Genomic DNA, 20766 nt, shown 5'->3' with positions numbered 1-20766 from the left:
GAACCCAGCCGTCATACTGTGAGATGCCCAAGCCACATGGAGAGGCCATGTGTAGGTCCTCTGGTCAACAGTCCTGCTGCACCCAGTCATGGAGTCATCCCAGCCCAGACCCCAGACACGTGAGGGAAGAAGCCTCCAGATGATTCCAGCCCCCAGCCACCCAAGTCCCCCCAGACCAGCTGAGGATCCACACATCATGGATTAGAGACAAGCCATCCTCACTGTGCCTTGTCTGAATTCCTGACCCCAGAAGCTGTGAGCATAATAAAATAGCGGTTGTTATTTACACCACCAATTTGGGATGGTTTAGTAGGCAGTGATACTAACTGTAACAGGGACCTTTCCCCAGACTTCAAATATCCCATATGCACTTCTGATGACATATAATCCCCTAAAGTCCCACAGGCTCATGGAGACCCATGAGTGCCACCCAGATCCCTCGAAGTTACAGGGGAGCAGGAAGTAGGGACTCTGGCCCAAACTCTGATCTGGGCTTTGTTTCTAAAACTCCAGCCTCAACAATTTCTCACTCCTTCCTATTAGACCTTTCTAGTAACTTTTTCTGCCTGCTACCTTATTTTGGTGACACAAAGCATCCTTTGCCTCTCTGACCCCACCTAGCCCCTCTGACCCTTCCTAGCACTAAGATTTCTATCTTCATTCTTCACAGCTCTCCCTCTGGTCCCTAGAAGCAGGGGGAAAAAATCTACCTTCTCTTACTGTCAGTCTCAAGACCTGATCACCAACCCTATTTTGATGGAAGTCACTATTTTCCACAGATATCCAAGCCCACTCACACTAAGTGTGAGGACCAGAAGGCACCCATTCCTCTCTCCTCTAGGCTCCTGTCCGCTGGACAGAGCATAAGTGCCAGATCGAGGGCCTGTCCAGACAGGAAAAGCAGAGCATCCTCAGTAATCATCAAGGTTTAGTAAGAATTTGATTTTATCAAGCCCTGACCTTAAACACATGTCATCATTTTTAAAAATGAAGCAAGTATGGATTGCATTAGAATCTCAATCAGACCAAAACAATTAACTGACCGTATAAAACACAATTCAAGATATCAAAAATATCTTGTCTGAGAGGCAATAGGAATTTCTCATCCCTAGACCCAAAGTCTAAGTACACAGTAGCTAAGGCCTGAAATTCTACTCTTCAAGGTTTATTCCGTTGGCTTAAGGCTTTGTTCCCCTTTAAAATTCAAATATCTTATGAGTGTCTTACCACTTAGTGACAGTGGCCGGTCTTGCTAACTGACTACCTAATATCCATTCTCCTCCCCTTTTTTTCTGGTTACAGAACTCCAATTTGGGGGTCGGGGTAACAGTGTATCCAGATTCCATTTCAGCTAGGGGTGGTCGTGCCACCCAGCTCTGGCTTCTGAGATCTAAGTGGAAATCGTTGAAAGGGGCTGCCTGAAAAGCTTGTTTAAAAAGGCAGACTTCTAGGGCTTCCCTGGGGGCGCAGTGGTTGGGAGTCTGCCTGCCAATGCAGGGGACACGGGTTCGAGCCCTGGTCCGGGAAGATCCCACATGCTGTGGAGCAACTAAGCCCATGCGCCACAACTACTGAGCCTGTGCTCTAGAGCCCGTGCTCCATAGCAAGAGAGGCCGCGATGATGAGAGGCCCGCGCACCGCGATGAAGAGTGGCCCCCGCTTGCCGCAACTGGAGAAAGCCCTCGCACAGAAACGAAGACCCAACACAGCCATAAATAAATAAATAAATAAATAAATAAATAAATAAATAAATAAATTAAATAAATTAAAACAGTATTTTAAAAAAAAAAAGGCAGACTTCTAAACACTCTTCCATTCTTGCTTCATGAAAGATGGAGACAATTCGTGGAGGCACAGCAGCCATATTGCAAACCTAAGGGCATAAGTTACATGTCACAAATATCAGAGCCTAATTTGTTGATGGCATCACAGAGTCACTGCACTAGTGCTACAGTCAGCCTATCCCATTCCAGATGGGCGGCACCCTATTGAGTTAAGGCTGGAGAGAGAGGTTTCTGTCTCTAATGGATGCAGTGTTACAAAGGTTTGGGAAATCATCCAGGAAGTGAATTTTGAAACAAGCAAGAAGGCAGAGACGTTAGAGGCTGTAAGTACTGTACAGAAAAAAAGGTTCACTGGAGGAGAAAACTGTGGAAGTGGGGCCCTGAAAGTCAGCCTATCATGAACAACTTGACTTAGGTTTTATCCTGCATTCTTTTTTTTTTTTAACCCTGCATTCTAAACTAACTAAATGGAGAAATAATTCCATGACCTTCCATAAGTGGGAGAAAAGAAAGCATTTCTTTGCAGCGTCTTTATGAAACAATAACGTGAATGCTCAACATGCAAATGCTTAAGGATGATTTTTCTGGGACACATCTAGGTGAATCACAATTCTAGTCAAGAGGTTTTCATAAGCAACATAGAAGGCCAAAGGTTTCCCTAAGTGATGGCTCCACAGGAACTGGTCATGGGGTATGAGCTCACTGACTAAAATGAACGTTGAATTGGTGTTTTTGTTCTCCTGAAATGCAGTTATCATTGGCTGGACTTGGCAGTGCATAAGTTGGTACAAACATTACATAGGACCATTTGAATATTTTACCAAGAACTTTGTTATTTAAGAGCTGAGATGTCAGAGCACTCTAAAGAGAAAAATATGGTCCAGTTTTAACCTTTAATCTAAAATATTCATGCAAACCTCGATTTCTTTCATGAGGATTTCATGCATAAAATCAAAGACAAGCTAAGGTTGAAACCGGTGGAGAGTTTCCTTTAACTTGGAATTATCTGTACTGTTTACCACTTCTCTTTTAGGAAAATGTCGCCATAAGTTGTAGGTACATTTTGTGAAATCCCACCAACAGTTCAGTAGGTGGGAATCAAGTGAGTTACAGTGTTTTTAGCTTAACCCCACAAAGAAGAATTTTCCCATTCTATAGCACTGGGGTGGAGCAGTGCCTCTCGAACTGTAACGTGCAGTACGACTCATCCAGGGATCTTGTTAAAATACAGGCTCTGATTCAGTAGGTCTAGAGGTGAGGCCTGAGACTCTGCATTTCTCACAAGCTCCCGGGCGATGCTGATGCTGGTCCATGAACCACACTTTGAGTAGCCGGGGAGTAGAGCATGGGCTAAACTGGCTGTTCCTCGGGATCATTTAGGGATCTTGTTTTTTAAAAACAACAACAAAAAAAACCCCCAAAAGCAAAAAACCACCAAGTCTTGGGCCGTATCCCAGCTCTACAGAATCAGAATCTCCGGGAATGAGGTGCAGGAGTTTGTATTATTAACCATCTCCCCAGGTGATTCCTATTCAGCCGTGAGCTGCACCTGGTCTGCAATGAGGCGAGCAGCAGGTCTCAAAGAGTAGCTGTGCGCCCCTAGATCAGAATCGCCTGAGGAGCTTGACGACTGTGTGGATCCCTCTCTGCAGATACCTCCCTTCTGCTGCCTAGGAAGGAGGCAAAGGGTGGAGGGAGTAGAGAAAATCAGGAGACAGTATAAAAAGAGAGATTGACGTCACTTCAACTCCCAGCTGGCAGGAGTGGAGAGGGCCAATTCTCCTGGAAGTGACAGCATGCGACGCGCCTCCCGCTGCCTGACCACCTGCACCTCCTTCCTTCCCTTCCTCTCCCTGGCAAGTGCCGCAGCCAAGGCTGCCCCTCGGGGGCTGCTGGGGGGCCTAGTTAGAGAGGAGAGAAGAGGAAAGAAAGGGGAGGGCTAGAAAAATAAGGCGAAGGTATAGTAACTGTGAACAGCCTTAGGCTTCTGTTCAAGCCAATGCAAATAAATAAATACCTATTTCAATATCTGCACTTGCTGAAATGGTAACAGTATATTATTTGGCCAAAAGAGTGCATTCCAGTTGCGTAAAATTGTGTCTATGTGTAGAAAAGGGTCTGGAAGATCATGAACTGTATCAATTTCCAAGTGGTAAAATTTCAGGTACTGCTTTCCTTGCTTCTGTATACTAATCTGTATTGTTTGAATGTTTTTTTTTTTTTTTTTTTTTTCTTTTTTTTTTTTTTTTTTTATAAATTTATTTATTTATTTATTTATTTTTGGCTGCGTTGGGTCTTCGTTTCTGTGCGAGGGCTTTCTCCAGCTGCGGCAAGCGGGGGCCACTCTTCATCACGGTGCGCGGGCCTCTCACTGCCGCAGCCTCTCCCGTTGCGGAGCACAGGCTCCAGACGCGCAGGCTCAGCAATTGTGGCTCACGGGCCCAGTCGCTCCGCGGCATGTGGGATCCTCCCAGACCAGGGCTCGAACCCGCGTCCCCTGCACTGGCAGGCAGACTCCCAACCACTGCGCCACCAGGGAAGCCCCTGTTTGAATGTTTTACACTAAGCATGGATTATTTTTATAATGAGAAATAAATGGAAAAGCCATTTTCATTGGGGGAAACAAAAACAAGGGGTCGCAGTGCTAACATACTGTAGGACACAGATTGAGGAGGAGGATACAGGCCCTTCCAGAAGCTCACAGACTCAGCAGTCAGAATCATGGATGCTTTCTGAGTTGCAGAGATATACAGCTAGGTGGCCCGCAACAGATGTCAGGGCTGGACTCTCCTGCAGGGAGTGGCATGTGGCCCAAGAGTCCAAGATGGAATCCAAGTGTATGTTATTGAGTGCAGATCTGAATAGGAGTTTAGCGTATTAAAGGAGAGAAATTTATCAAGGTTGATTAGTATGAATAAAGTAGCTCTGGAGGAAAACGTGTGAGTCAAGGGGTCTCGAAAAAGCCACTATAATGCTTCAGAAAGATGGCATTCTTGTGGCTATAACAATGAGCTGAGCCAAGAGCTCAGCTAGAGATTAAGCAAGCAAACCTGAGACCTCCTCAAAGGTGGAACCACTCCTGCTTGCCCTGGGACTCACTCCCCATGGTACTGATATAATAGAATTGCCACATGCAAATGAACTAAATAGCAACTAGGTGTGGAACAATGATCTCAGTAGAAATTTGGGAAGGCTTTGTACATTGGACAAAAGATGAGTTCATGAGGGGAAGAAGCTGGGCTAATCAGGGTCTGCTTATTTGGAAATTTCTTGGGTACTGCAGACCTGTGGTATCTCCCACTGACTTGAACTCTGGTCATGGAAAATCATAATCTAAATGTTTGTAGGTCCATGTTGCGTCAGTCTCCTGCTTAAATCATGGGGAGAAAAAGAAAAACAGATAAAGCAGCCTGGAGGGAGGGCAGAAGGTCAACCAACTAAATCACCCCTAGGATTCTGAAAGCTGGGTTAGCAAAACTCCCTGAAACTCCTAATTTCTGAACTTGTACTGCCATCCACAACTTAAAAGAGATTTTTCTCTTTTAATTTCCTATATCTATTGCTTTCTATTAGCTCAAGCTTCAGGAGGGAGGACTATGTCACGAAAAGAGAAATATGAAACTAGATACGGAAACACAAATGTTTAAGCGAGTATGAGGCACCTTCTAACAGTGATAGATAAGCTGAGAAAAGGGGCTGCATGAATCATTTTGCGTCAGACAATCTCAGGCACCTTCATCATCACAATCTGAGCCTGGCTTCATCAGCACACTTTCATCGAGTTAGTTTCCAGCCACTGTGCTATCTACAAGGGTTAAGAAGATGAAGGAGAAATGTTTCTGGGAGATGGGAATGGGATGAGGAAAGGGGGAGGAGGGACATGGACATAGAGACAGCTGATGATAACACACTGTCATGACAAGCGGATCCTGTGGCCAGCTCGGGCTCATAGCCTGCCTTCGCCTGATACTTCCATTGCTTTCACCTGGATATTGTAGCCAATAGAGAGTTGCCAGGGCAGTTATCATGCCACAGGCTAATTTTACTGCTAGGAAAAGGTAGGATTTAGGTTCTCTGCAGTGACTTAGAAAATATCTGTGATACAGCATCAACAGCTGAAATCAAAGGAGGTATCTCAAGTGGGGGGAAAATGAGTGATCAAAAATAGGAGATGAGAAATTGTCACTGACTTGTTTGTCACCAACGTTAACTACACAGGAGTGCGTTTACAGTTTGAAAGCATGCTGCATTCAGGAAGGTTTGACTGGTGCTGATCATTTCTGTGCCTCTCAGGGTCTCAGATCCAAAACACCTGAACACACCCCCTGAGGAAGCTGCTAGTTCAGCTCTAACTCTCCTGGCTACATCAACCTAAAATATCCCTACAGACAGAAATGGTTCTGGAGCAAGATTCTGATCTTTTTTTTTTTTTAACAAATGTATTTATTTATTTATTTATGGCCGCGTTCGTTGCGGTGCGTGGGCTTCTCATTGTGGTGGCTTCTCTTACTGCGGAGCACGGGCTCTAGGCGCACGGGCTTCAGTAGTTGTGGCACACAGGCTCAGTGAGGGGCCCAGAGCGCAGGCTCAGTAGTCGTGGCGCCCAGGCTTAGTTGCTCCGCGGCATGTGGGATCTTCCCAGACCAGGGCTCGAACCCGTGTCCCCTGCGTTGGCAGGCGGATTCTTAACCACTGCGCCACCGGCAAAGTCCAAGATCCTGATTATCTTTTCTCTTTTTCAGACCCATCAGAGGAGATCTCCGAGAAGATGCATGAGGAAATTTGCCAGTTGGCCAGTATCTGCCTGCAGCGGATCCAGAGTTCTACCAGATTCCTTCCAAGGTGAGGTACATTTAATATACATGCTTGTGGAAAATGCTGGATCTCAAATGCAACCTCCATTAACCCAATTATTCTTCATTAATCACGGCTGAAAAGTCTGACATCAAGAGACACGTAGAGCTTTGTGCCGTGGCAGTATCGTAGCCAATGAGCTTTATCTGATGGGTGATCATTGCAAGTTGAAAGAGACACTTAGATCCTGGCTCCTCAAAATGGGGTTCCTGGAGCAACAGCAGCAGCGGCATCTGGGGGCAAATTGGAGAAGCAGACTCTCAGGCCCCAGAGCTACGGAATCAGAATCTGCATTTTAACAAGACCCCCCAGGTGATCTGTGTGGGTTTTCAAGTTTGAGAAGCGCTGCTTGAGATTCTCTTGAGGAGGTCATTTTCATTCATCAGGTTCTAAATAGGAAACAAGTTGAGAAGTAAAATGTTCAGTCGGGCTGCAAATACTAACACTGAAGTTGTTAGTGAATATTGAAAACAAGCCAGCAAAAGACAGTTTTGAAAAGCTAGTATACCCTGTTCTGAGGTCAGAAGGTAGGTGCTACAAGGAGAGTGGCCCTAATTATGAAGATAGGTATTTCAACACAGCCAACCACTGAATCCCACACCTTCCTCTTAATCCTTTCAGTCTTTCACAAAAAATGCCACATGACTCTTTTGGCAGAATTAGCTCCCAGATTCGCAGTGGGAATTAGACAAGAACATCTTCTCCTTCCTTTCCTCTGAAATGTGGGGATGGGGGCTAGAGCAGGCACTCCTGAGGCCAAGAGTAAGCAAAACAGACTGGAAAAGCGGTGCTAAGATCCAAGTGCCAGAGGACACGCAAGGCACAAAACTGCAAGAGGGGACAGGAGAGTGATGCCTTGTCAGGCACCTGGGACCAGAGAGGCAGGAGAAGGTGGAGACTTGATAAGGAACTAAGGATGGGAGTAGGGAATTGTCTTGGGGTGGGGTGGGTGGCTGCTCTAGATTAAAGCCACTACTTTTATTTTTATTAACCAGTGCCTGATGGGCGGGCCCAGCTAAAGAACCAGGGGGAGATCAGGTAGATTCCACATGGGAGGGAGATGATGAAAGAGGTTGAAAAAAGTATAGAGATAAATTAGTTCAACATCTCTGGGCAGGTCGGTGAATTTGAAAGGATAGAGCGATGTGATCTTGAAAAGCATAAGCCAGGGTGGGATGTTAACACATAGAACCAGACCTCATCAAAAGCGTGAAATCGATATTTTGCTGCCAGCATCTTCTCTCTGCTCCTGCCTTTCTTTCCTTCTTGCTACTCCCTCCTCCAACCCACATTGAAACCCTTGGTTTAACGTGTCCACCAATTCTTTTAAGCCTGTGGATGTCAACCAAAAGATTTGTCCCCCTTTTAAAAGGAAGTTGAATTTGTATACTCTTTTAAGACCAAACCATTTTTCAGACCTGTAACAATGATGTCCCCTGAAACCCCTCAATCCATGTCAACAGACACCTGCTCCATCTATCCCAAGGCCAGACTTATGTACATGACATTCTGAAGGGATAAGAAAGATGAACTCCATAACTAGTTAGGGGGGCTGAAAAAAGATGGATGACTCAAAATTTCAACCCTGAGTTCTTGAGCGATTGATAAGGCCACTAAATAGACTGGGGGCAAGAGAGAGAATGGATTTTTACTAAATGTAGGGTTGTTATTTTAACAAAATTCTTTATCAATATTGTAATTTATTTTAGGTCTAATCTCAGATTTCTCTTTCATACTTTCTAGCCCTTTCTTGTTAGGATATTTATAATTTTTTCCCAGATAATTATAATAACTTCTTTTGTTCTAGAATTTCATACCACTCAAATGCCAACCAATTACCCCAGTTGGTTCTAAGAGAAGAGAATTGGCAAGAAACAAACATCCCAAAGTTTGAGAGCAGAGGGTGAACGATTTTTTTTAACAATGGTAATGAGAATTCAGTTTTCTTCAAGGATCATGCAGTTTAACCAATTACATTGAACTATTAATTTGAGGGGGAGGGGAGGGGGAAGAAATACTACTCTCTCATTACCTTCCTCATATCTGTCATCTTCATAAGGTTTTCTTTGGCACACATAGATGATCCTCATGGCAGTGCAGAACTGAACTCTGCAGCATGTATTGGCCAAATGGTACAGTTCCCATTTCGTGTGTGCCTTCTACATTACTTGTCAAATTAGACATGCTAGTGATATCCGTAATTACATGTTGTAAGCAGCCTAGCTGCAGTTTGAAGTGTACCTAGATGCTAATCAGACTTCAGGGAAATCCCTGTGAACAATGCATTCAAACCTCCTCTAACCTCGGGCTTGGAGGCTGGGCATAGGTTCTTTTATAATGCCAACATAATTTCTAACTGTCTCTGATAATTCAGAATGCTTTTTAAAAGGAAAAATAGTAGAAAGCTAATCCCCAGGGGGCCTGGAGAACCAATTTCCAGTTTTACCAAGTTTATTTTGTGTAAATGGTATCTTCGCAGGCCACACCCATCGTGGGGGTGGGATGGGGGGTGTGGACAAAGCTTTAGATCTAGGCTATCATCAAAGATTCTTGTGTTTCAACTTCCCATCCAGCCTTTCTGAGACTCTCCTCCACCCATGCTCCTTCCCCAACCCCAAATAATACTTCCATTTGTGTTGGCGTCATAGTCTCCTTCCTTGTGCTTTTAATCTATATGCATTTATCGAACACCTATTGTGTGCCTGGACTGTACTGCAAAGACAAATGATTCCTCAAGGTGGTCACAGTAAAATGAGGAACACAGATACACAAAGACATGATTCTAAAACATGGGGTGACGGTACTGATGGTAACAGAGCCAGTGTATTATAGAAGTACTGACGAGGGGAACCCAAACCAGCCTGAGGGGTGTGTGTGTGTGTGTGTGTGTGTGTGTGTGTGTGTGTGTGTGTGTGTGTGTGTGTGTGTGTGTGTGTGTGTCCCCACATACATACATCTGTGTTTTGAAGACCAGGGGATATCACAGGCACTGTCAGTGCCCCACACTTATTGCCTGGAACCCCTTTGCCATTTTCCTGCACATCAGCTCAGGCTGCTTTCACTTCCAGCAGCCAGAGCTGTGTCTCTTTGTCAAGGACAGCTCTCAGGCTGCAGGAGCCCACTTTGTGCACATGCACAGAAAACTGAAGTGTCTGGGAATTTACTTCCCCAGAGGCAGCCCTATGACTGACAGCTGTGGGTTTACAAGTGCCCCAGCCCCTTTTCCCCTGATCAAGGTAACTCTGATGTGTACCCTCCCCTGCTTCCACAAGTCCCTAGTGGCATGGAGCCCAAGTTACTCTCCATAGCTCTCCATGGCAGTAACGCATCCTTGCTTGTTCTCCTTCCCTTTCCTGCCTCTCTGCCCTACTTCCCTATTACTTTTTCCTGGGAACACCTACTAATAAATGCACATGAATCCTCATCTCGGGGCCTGCTCCAGGGCTACCCAAATTAAGACAGGGAGAGTAAAGGAGAGAAGTCTTCCTTGAGGGTCCATCTAAGCCAGGTCCTGAAGGAATGGAAGAATTTCTCAAGATGAAGGAGATAAGAGTTTCACCGCAAGAGAGGGTGAAAAGGGAGCGCTGTGGAAAGCATTTCAGATGGCATGGAAGAAAAACAGCCTGGAATACACAGAGAGCTAAAACCACATCCTAGAGCAGAAAGGCTGAGGACAGGATTGGCCAGCGGTAAGCCAGCAGACACCACATCTTCAAGGGCTTGATGCATTTGGTGTGCTCGAGCCAGCTAGCAACCACTTGTTAAATATTCAGAAATGTTGTGATCTGGCTGTTAAAATGCGGTAGCTTGAAATGGGCCATGGTGGGAGTATTTACACTATGGAAATTTGCAAACACTACAAGTTAAGGCCTTATTTGAATAGAACTGGTTTACCAGCACACTACTTTGCCATGCAAAGGAGCTTGCTTTTTACTTTATAGGCAGCAATGGGGAGGACACTGACTTTTTAGCAGTGGAGTGATAGAATCAGATTTGTATTTTCTATCTAACAGTTTGATAGCCATGTAGAGTTTAGAGAAAGCAAAGGGCCTAAACCAAAGCAGCAGTAGCAGATGTGGAGTATGGGGGAGAGATAGAGTGAGGAGTTTGTCTTATTGGATGTGAGGATTGACGGACAGGCTGACTGGGCAGATGGCTGAGCCAGCCACCAACAGAGCTGGAGAATACAGGAAGAAAAGTGAATTTGGGTGACAAGTTTACTTCTGGGAATGTTGAATTTCAGAATTCTGAGAGATTGCATGGTGGAGCATAGGCATGAGGTCCAGACAGACCTGGGCGTCTCCACAGCTCCAGTCACTTAAGTGAGTCCTGGCCAGACACTGCCAGCCAAATCCGTTCTCTCCTTCTTGGGGTGGCTGTCTCCGTTACTGACTGCCTGTTCTGTCAGTTTCTACCTGCACTCATAACTCTTTAAGCCTCAAGTAGAATGACAGCTCCTCTGAAGACAGGGCTGCTCTGGCCAGCAGGCCCTGGGTAATTCCATCTCTTCTGAATTTATAGTTCTCTCTCTCAGGCGTTTAAGCCGAGGCTCCCAGGATGTCATGTAGAATGTTCTTTATGTGGCCCCACCTTGTATCCCTAGTTAGGGGCCCTCCTTCCCCAAATGTGACCTTGGATCACAAAGTCAGATGTTTATCCTTTAACACTTCCCTCCCTCGGGTGACTTCCCAGCTTTCCAGAAAGCTGGCCCCGACAGATAGAAGACAACCTTCGCTTGCCTTCCTTGGGTGAGGGAGTTGACAATGCCAGTGTCTGGATAATTAACCTCAGACTCCCAAATACTCATCCTGTTTCCTTTCCAGGACCTAGGAAATCTAAGGAAAATGGTATTCTTGGAGGCTGACCATGGCCTCTTAGTTTCCTGAGGAAGCTTTGACCTTCACTCCACTCCTTCATTGCACAACATAAGATTATGAACCTTTGCTTGCAGATGTAGATTTCACTCAAATTCCATAGGCATTTCTAAGTAATTTTTAAATGAAGTGACATAATAGACATGCTTAATTCCTGTCAGCTCTATCACCTCCACACCCCTACCTCAACAGACCTGGAAATGACAAACCAAACAGACATTTTGAGAATGAACTTTTAAGGCAAACTTCAATGCCTGCCTCCTATAAATATATTCATCAAAGGAACTCTGGAAACTGCCATAAATTTATGCCATTATACTTACGTATGAAATAGATCAATTTTCCTAAACTAATACAGTCTAGGCATATTATCATTTTTTAGATGCAATAAAAAATGTGAGCTTGCAAAGCATGTAGCTGACCAAACAGATAACTTCAGTAATGGCTTCATTGTACAGTTTGAATTTTATCCTTAATGCTCCTCTTCAGTGTAGCATTGACATTTAGTCACCCTAAGAAAAGCATAGAGGGAAAAACACTCTAAGAAATGCTTTGTAATCTAGAAGGCTTTCATTTAAAAATCCAAAATCCCTGTACTAAGCAAATTTATATAGAGAATTTTTCCATTTGAATTTCTACATTGTTTTTAAACATCTTGGGAAAATGTGTAGGAAAAAATTCAACACCTAGCTAGCTTTCAAAATGTAAATACTAGTTACTTTCATCTCCATACTTAGCTCAGAAATAACTGGGTTATTTTTTGCCAACATTTCTCAATACTCTCACATGGGAGCTAAGATAAATCATGGCACATTTAATATCAAAGAATTCTTTTGGTGTTTAGGAGTGGAGAGGAGATTTATTTATGAGCCATTAGCAACATAAATGGAGACTGCTCTTGGGACATAATTATCTACTTTATATAAATAGGATATGGCTACATGGCAATAAAAATACAGGATTCATTTAGATAAACATGAAAACGTTGACATATTTAAGTTTTTCTATTTAAATATGTATTCTATTACTTTTCAGACTTTTTTTTAATTTTTTAATTTATTATTTATTTATTATTATTATTTTTTAAATTTTTGGCTGTGTTGGGTCTTCGTTTCTGTGCGAGGGCTTTCTCCAGTTGCGGCGAGCGGGGGCCACTCTTCATCGCGGTGCGCGGGCCTCTCACTATCGCGGCCTCTCTTGTTGCGGAGCACAGGCTCCAGACGCGCAGGCTCAGTAGTTGTGGCTCATGGGCCCAGTTGCTCCGCGGCATGTGGGATCTTCCCAGACCAGGGCTCGAACCCGTGTCCCCTGCATTGGCAGGCAGATTCTCAACCACTGTGCCACCAGGGAAGCCCAATTTCCAGACTTTTTAACACAGAAGGTAACTTGGATTGAAGTGATTCTCAAAAATATAAGCATTGAATATTTGAATTTGAATTAAGGGAATTTATTGATCAGCTACAAACTGCTTTTGGCTTTGGCTTAATGTTTATATTAAATAAAGAACAAACTGTTATTTCATAGTCACATTATATATACCAGCTTAATGAAGACATATGCTTTCTCTTATTCAAAAGTAAAATGAAAAGGCGCAAACCAATCTAATATCTAAGATGAATCATTTCACACTGAGCAAATTGCATCCCATTTCTTCATATGTAGAGAATTTCAAGAAGAGAGGTGGCCATGGCATAGTGAAAAGACCACTGGCTTCAGAGCCAACACAGCTGGGCTTGAGGGCTGGCACAATTCATTTTTTGAATAAATGGACAAATTAGTATTAAATATTAAAATCATGAAAATAATGCTGTGAAGATTAATATTTATGTAAATATAGTTCAGGTCCCGGGCATTATGCCTAATACATAGTAAATGCTCAGTGAATAGTAGCTACCCTGCTTTAAAAAAACCAGTGGCTCCCCATTGCACTCACATTAATTAACACGGCTCCAAAGATCCTTCATGATCTGGTGCCCCTGACTTCTGATGGCTTCACGTTATAACATGTCCCTCTTGTACTCTTCACTGGTGGTCTCCAAAGTGATGTATGTGAACACCAGAAGAGGTATAGCAGACCCTTTTTGTGCCCTAGCTATATCCTACAGGCCTTACCACTTCAGCGTGCATCAGCCAATTCTAAATGGCAATGTTTACATCTCTTTGTCTCAGAGCTTTCTCCAAAGTTACAGAAGGTCACTCAGCCTGTTCATGCAGAAAGCTGGAAATGTTGGAGGTCTGACACCTCCTGGGAACAGCCTTCAGCTAAGGACTGAGGGTTGTTAAATACCCCAGCTTCACCATCCCTCAGGAGGGATAAGTCTGAGAGATCTTTCAAGGATTGTGAAGAGTGAGATTTTCCCCTGCCTGCAAGCCAGCAGGTCAGCCTGCCACCGTTTCATGGATGCTGGCAGAAGACATGAGTCCCCTGGGTCAGAGACAAAGAGCTTTATTACAGCCAGCAGGCAGCATGAGCTTCATGTGCCCACTGGTTTCCCTTGACACCCAAATCCTGCGGGGGTGATGCGGAGTAGTCCAAGTGGATGCTATGCACACAATGGGTCTGTGTCATAGCAGAAGGACCCCAAGCTTAGAAAGCCCCAATCTTACAAGGGTCTATTAGCAAACTTGCCCAACTTTTGTCCCAGAGAAAGACATCTTTAATTATCCTGGTCTGGAAACAAATCTGCCCTCTGCCCCTGGAGGGAGACACTATATATTCCAAAGATGTTTACATAACAAACACAGAGTAGTACAAAAGCTGTCACAAGATGGATAGAAACCCCACTGAGAATTGTCTGCCAGCAGTGTGCCCTGTACCGTCATCACACGGCCCCAGCCGCACTGAGCACCACAGTGGTAACTCACTTGATAATGTTCCCTTCATTGCTTCCTTCCCTTCTCTGTCTCTTTCTCCACTCTCTAACAGTGTTTCCTGAGATCACCTCCCAAATAAATGACTTGCAGATGCCTGAACAAAATTGGAATGCTATTAGGAAGGAATAAAAGAGAAAATGGATGGCGGATCAGTCAGCAACAAAGTCCACTATACCTTAAATTTCTCCTGCAGGATGTAGAAGCATTTGCTTTAGGCATTGTGGTTGAGCTAACCTAAGAAAGTAAACAGAACTGTCTATCTTGCATTAATTCAAAATACATAGTTTTAATTGAAACACATCTTGCAGTGTTACCTGAGCAACTGATTGAATTACCTCATGGGCATAGTTCACCTGCTAAGAAATTCACTGGTCCCAATCGTTATCCAACAAGATGACTCTGTCAAGGAAGAAAATGCACTTTATGACATAGTCTGATATATATGTTCAGAATATAATTTGGTAACCCTGTGATCACTCAGGAGAAAACAAGATTTATTTCCTCATTCCAAAAAGTAGGATGTTCTTTATTTTTAAGCCACAGTGGCAGAATTCATTTTAATTGTTCACATATGAAATCCAGAAACACCATATTTTTAGTGGAGGGCTATAGTTGTAGCCACAAACAAAAATAAGGATGTTTTCCGTTTGTTTCCCCAGATGGCATCTAGCTTTCTTGACTTCCAATTTTCATCCCTTTTACATTCTTCAGTTTTAGTCATGAGGTGCTAAATGGCAAGGTCTGTTCTAGGAAGAGCTGTGTTACTGTGTCTATAAGACTGCTCAAGGAGAATGTTCTTCTAGGCCATTCTTTCTCAAAGTGTGGTCTCGGGACCAGCAGCCTCAGCATCACCTGGAGTGGGAATTCTTAGGCCCCACCCCAGACCTACTGAATCAGAAGCTTGGGGGTGGAGTTCAGCCTCTCTTTAACAGGTCTTCCAGGTGATTCCGACACACACTCAAATGTGAGAACCACAGCTCTAGGGTTTACCTGAAAGTCCCAGTTCCAGTAAGGAATCCCTCGTGGCTTCTGTGTCAAGAAAACCAGTTACCAGCAGCCTGATCATACAAATTGAAGTAGCTTCCAAACCAGGCTGTGATTGTGCTGAGGGTGGATTACCTCAGAGACTATATCCTAAAGTCTTTGAACTAGAACATGGACATTGAAGCATCCAGTTTTGACCTCCTCCCTTTAATGAGCACTTTGAGTTGTTTTGGTTTTAGTTTTGGTGTTTGGGGCTTTTTGGTATGTTTTAGAAAGGTGACATTATCCTCATTTCAGAAAGTGACATTCACATCTTCAAAAAGGTCCTTCCTGATTAACCCCATATTCCTTTGATGTGGCATTTCACTCTGTGACTCAGTGTCCTGTTAACATTTGCATATTCGCTTTGCATGGCATTAATCTACATTCAAGCCATGTGCTTTGCAAATGCTCCTGAGTATGTTACATCCATCTGTCAGACTGGAGCTCATGGGCACAGACCAGGATTTTTTTTTCTCATCTCCTCAGAATCTGTTTGACCTCCATGCCTATGTTGGTCAAATGCTATGCCAACCAAACAGTGATGTGTGTGTGTGTGTGTGTTTGTGTGTGTGTGTTTGTGTGTGTGTGTCTTGGCACAACAAGTCTTTAAAAAAAAAGAAAGAAAAAGAGAAAGAATGAAGATAAACTATTCAAATGTCCTTATGCCATGCATTGAGGATCAGGTTTTTCCAAATTCCCCACCATCTTGACAGTGCCTGACCCTCACCATCAACATGAATGAAATACTCCTAAGAACTCAACAAGGCTGACTTTCTTCCAACTGACCGGCCAGAAGGAAAAGCCCACTCCTCTGTGGTGGCCACACATCTAGTTCTGGGTCCCTGCTGCAGAGGTGAGGCTAGGGTGACCAAAGAGTCCCAGTTTGCCTCGGACTAGGAAGTTTCCCGGGATGCATGACTTTCAGTGCTAAAACCAGGACAGTTCTGGGTGAACTGGAACAGTTGGTCACCCTCACTGAGGCATCTAATTCAGAGAAAAATTAAAAAGAGTTAGTAGGCTCAGCTTTCACATCGTGCCCTGCCCACTACTCAGGCCAACAAGATAGTACAATGATCAGACCTTCCCAAATCCTCCAATGCCCTCGGCAAAACTGTGCAGTGTGCAAAATGTTCAGCCCCGCCTTCCCCACTTTACAGCTCTCTTCACATCCCTGCCCTTGGTGTGGACCCCAGTTTTCTGGGTCTTCCACCTCTTGCCTCTCGTCCCTGCCCCAACCCAGTCTTGCCCATAGGAGATTTCATCCACATAAAGTTACAAAGGCTAATTAACAGAGCAGTGATCCTCAAACCTCAACACAACGTTAAAAAACACTGCTTTTGAAAAGCACTAAGGCCTAAACCCCACCAGCTGAGATAAATTTAATTGATCTTGGGTGGATCCAGGCATTGGTATTTTTTAAAAGCTCCCTTGATGGTTCTAATCAGCAGCTAGGGCTGAGAACCGCTGGTTTGAAGCATTTGTTTTCAAATGTGGCTGCACATTGTAATCACCTGCAAAGCTTTAACAACTACTTATGTCTGGGTCCCACTCCCAGAGTCTCGCTTAATTGGTCGTGGGCACAGTCTGGACTTCTGGAGGTAAATACTCCTCAGGAGAGTCTAATGTGCAGCCACATTTGAGAACCACTGATCTGGTCTTGCCACTCAAAGTGGCACCCACCAGCAACTTCGCCTCACCAGGAAGCTTGTTAGAATGTAGACTCATGGACCCCACCCTAGACCTACTGAAACCAAATCTGCAGTTTAACAAGATTCCCCCAGGTGATTCATATGCATGTTAAATTTGAGAAGCTCTGGTTTAGAGTGTTATCCACCTCCCAGAGCATTTAACAAGAGCTAGAACCTTAACCAAAAAAAAAAAAAAAAAAAAAACCAGAATTCTCTTGCAAGAACTTTAGGCATCAGACAGAAGGGAGGAAAGCATTTTGGTAAAAGGAGGGTTTCCCCAGTCCTCTGAGTCATGCCCCCAGAAGCAGTCACCTACTCCTCCTACTCATAAGAACATTCTGGTGTTATTAAATGTCAGCTGCAGATATACATCTGGCTGTGAATCAGACAAGGGGAAAATAGACACTGTGGAGGGTTGTAGCTGGTATATGGGCTTCCTGGAAATGGCTGGCGGAGTTCAGGAACTGGAACTGGTATCAAAGTTATCCAGAGCACTGTTATTTAAAAAGAAAAAAGAAAGAAAAAGGAAGGAAGGAAGGGAGAAGGGAGAGAAAGAAAGAAAGAAGGAAAGAAAGAAAGGAAGAAAGGAAAGAGAAAAGGGAGAGAGAGAGAAAGGGAGGGAGGGAGGGAGAAAGAAAGGAAAGAAGGAAGGAAGGAAGAAAAAGAAAGAAAGAAAGAAAGAAAGAAAAAGAAAAAGTTTTAAGCAAATGGGTCCTGTCCCACATTGAAAGTGAAGAGTATAAGTTGGGGGGTGGGGGGAATGACACAAACGAATAGCATTATAGAGATTGAAATTAACCGAAGTTAGAAATCGTATGTATATCAGCGGGCAAGTTAGCAAATGTGTCTATGTCTAATATATTGAATTCTACAAAAGATGCTAAAATGAGAGCCTTGGCAGAAAATGGTAATGCCTTTACTTACTTTAATAACAGTTAAACGCTATTTAATTCCTTTGTTTTATTCTGAGCAGTCAGAGTTGAAGGGTTCCTGAATGTCTGAGCTGCACCTCCATTATAATGCAGTCCCATTCCCTCCTTCTCTATTTAGACTTATTCAGAATTACACTCCATTTCCAAATAGACTGGTGAGGGGTGAAAATGAAAAACACTGTTGTGAATCACCCCACAGTGGCTTTATTCTAAAAGACCCCACAAAGGAGCAAGTGTAGCCCCAGTTCTCTGTGGAACCAGGAACAGGGAAAGAGATGTCTACAGAAGTGAAATGCCACCCAATTTGGTCTTTGGGAGCAGCCTCCTGCTGGGTCAAATACGCTAACCCTTGTACTGTAGATTCCAATCCCAGGTTAGTTACCACAACACATTCCAGGATCTTCAATAGTTCAGTGGTATGCAAGAGGAAAAGGCTGACCTATTTGACAATTAGTCAGATGGGAGGCAGGCATGCTGAACCCCAGGAGTGCGTGCAATCCCACATGGATTTCACAAGGAGCAAAAGCACAATCAGCTCCATGTACACAAGAGCCCAAGGAACAAAGGACACCACATTGGAGCTACCAGTGATAAGTTGAAGGCAGAACGCTTTAAAAATCCAGTTTAGCCACAAAGGAGGGAGTTTGGATTCATCAGTTTAAATATATCTAAGAAAGCAATACTTCTGACTAGACCCGTCACCTAGGCACTCAGCAATTACTATGAATTCTGACAATTTTTATAGCAACAAAATAATGCAATCATTTTCTATTAGCATGAGCATCTCTAGGGAGCTTGTTAGCAATGCAGACTCGAGGCCCAACCCTAGACCTGCTGAACTAGAATCTGCATTTTACCAGAATCCCCAGGTGATCCATATGCTCATGGATGTTTAAGAAACACTGATCTATAGAACAGTGATTACCAATCCTGGATGTGCATTTGAATGACCTGGGGAGGTTCTCAAACTTGTGGCTATCCAGGCCCCAGCCTAAATTAATTAAAGCAGTCTTTGGGAGGGGGACTTAGTCACCCCTGTGTTTTAAAAGCTCCCCACGGGTCTCTGATGAGCAGCTAGTTTTGAAAGCTGCTGCCAGGATATGTAAAATAAGGAACAGGGCTGTTTTCCAGGGTATCATTCTCTCTCTCTCTCTCTCAATCTCTCTCTCTCTCTCTCCATGAAATATTGGCATCATAATTATGTTAATTAAATTCACAATTAAAGTTTAAAGTCCTGTTTCATAGGCACCCACATGGACATGACATGGACCCGTATCCCTGCCCATCACCTCTTCAGGCCTCTTCAATAGATAGAGCCAAAAAACCTATGTCATATTGGCTCTACCCAGAATGCCCTGTGTGACCTTGAATGAGTCACCCTCTCTGAGCCTTCGTTTGGTTTTTTCTCAAGTGAATATAATCTTATAGACCCTTTTTGCCTCCCAAGGTGACTATATGATAAAAGGGAGTAGGCTGACCAACTGGCCTGGTTTCAGCACCCAAAGTCTCATATCCCAGAACACCTCTCAGTCACAGACAAAACAGGGTGGTTGGTCACCGTAAGAGAAACTAACATGAATCACTAAGACAGACCCAGAGAGCTTTGCTAATGTAAGTTTGTACCTGGCTCCCAAGACAGGCATTGCTAAGGAAAGAATAAAATTGCCAAGCTGATCTGAGATGCAAAGAGTGCAAATGGGGAACCTAGCACTTGCTCCTGAACCAGGAGAGCCCCTAAGAAACAGGAAACTGTGTTTAGGAATCTTGTCGAAATCTGATAAGCCATATCAGTTGTTATAGACTCAAATTCAGCCTACAAGGCAAAGACCAGGTTTTAAAGGATGTAAGATCCTGGCAGGTAGGAATATTAATGATATAAAGCATCCCCTGAAGCCTGAAGCACCATTAGTAGGAAATTGTAAAGCATTAAGAAAAACCGGGGCTTCCCTGGTGGCGCAGTGGTTGAGAGTCTGCCTGCCAATGCAGGGGACACGGGTTCGAGCCCTGGTCTGGGAAGATCCCACATGCCGCGGAGCAACTGGGGCCGTGAGCCACACCTACTGAGCCTGCGCGTCTGGAGCCCGTGCTCCGCAACAAGGGAGGCTGCGACAGTGAGAGGCCCGCACACCGCGATGAAGAGTAGCTCCCGCTCACCGCAACTAGAAAAAGCCCTCGCACAAAAACGAAGACCTAACACAGCCATAAATAAATAAATAAATAAATAAATAAATAAATAAATATTAAAAGAAAAAAGAAAAACCGGACTTCCCTGGTGGTCCAGTGGTTAAGACTCTGCACTCCCAATGCAGGGAGCATGGGTTTGATTCCTGGTCAGGGAACTAAGATCCCACATGCCACATGGCACAGCCAAAAAAAAAGAAAAAAGAAAGAAAAGGAAAAGCATTAAGAAAACCCTATAGAAATTTTCCAGTCTTACAGAAAAAGAAGTCATAAGCTTCACATTTGTTTCAAGCATGCCTCCAAGGATCATGATCTGAAAAGTATAGCTTACTCCCTGAGCTCTCAAGGGTGGTGGTGGTGATGGAGTGTGTACCTACAGGAGGCAGTAGATCTTTGCAACTCCTAAGAAAATGTGTCTTTAGGTGAATCATTATTACAATGAACCACCTTATGGATTCCACTAAGACCTATTGAAGAAATCTCTCCAAGCCAGCTCTACAAAGAATTCCCATGACCCAATGGCATTGCTAGGAGCATAGTTTTTCATTGTATC

At 44.0% G+C, this 20766-nt stretch overlaps 1 long non-coding RNA gene across 1 annotated transcript in view; it reads left to right on the top strand.

Annotated features, from left to right (window-relative positions):
* The first annotated feature begins 1788 nt into the window (after window positions 1-1788).
* Window positions 1789-20766, top strand: part of LOC309652995 — a 60642-nt gene continuing 41664 nt past the window's right edge. The window contains exons 1-2 of the long non-coding RNA XR_014258960.1: window positions 1789-3980; window positions 4326-6631. This is a non-coding gene — a long non-coding RNA (uncharacterized lncRNA). The remainder of the gene's footprint in view (window positions 3981-4325; window positions 6632-20766) is intronic.

This window comes from Balaenoptera physalus, assembly GCF_965194825.1.
Source record: "Balaenoptera physalus genome assembly, chromosome: X".
Classification (NCBI taxonomy): Eukaryota; Metazoa; Chordata; class Mammalia; order Artiodactyla; family Balaenopteridae; genus Balaenoptera; species Balaenoptera physalus.
Note: the sequence above shows the minus strand (reverse complement) of the source record. Positions and strands in the feature narration are given on the sequence as shown.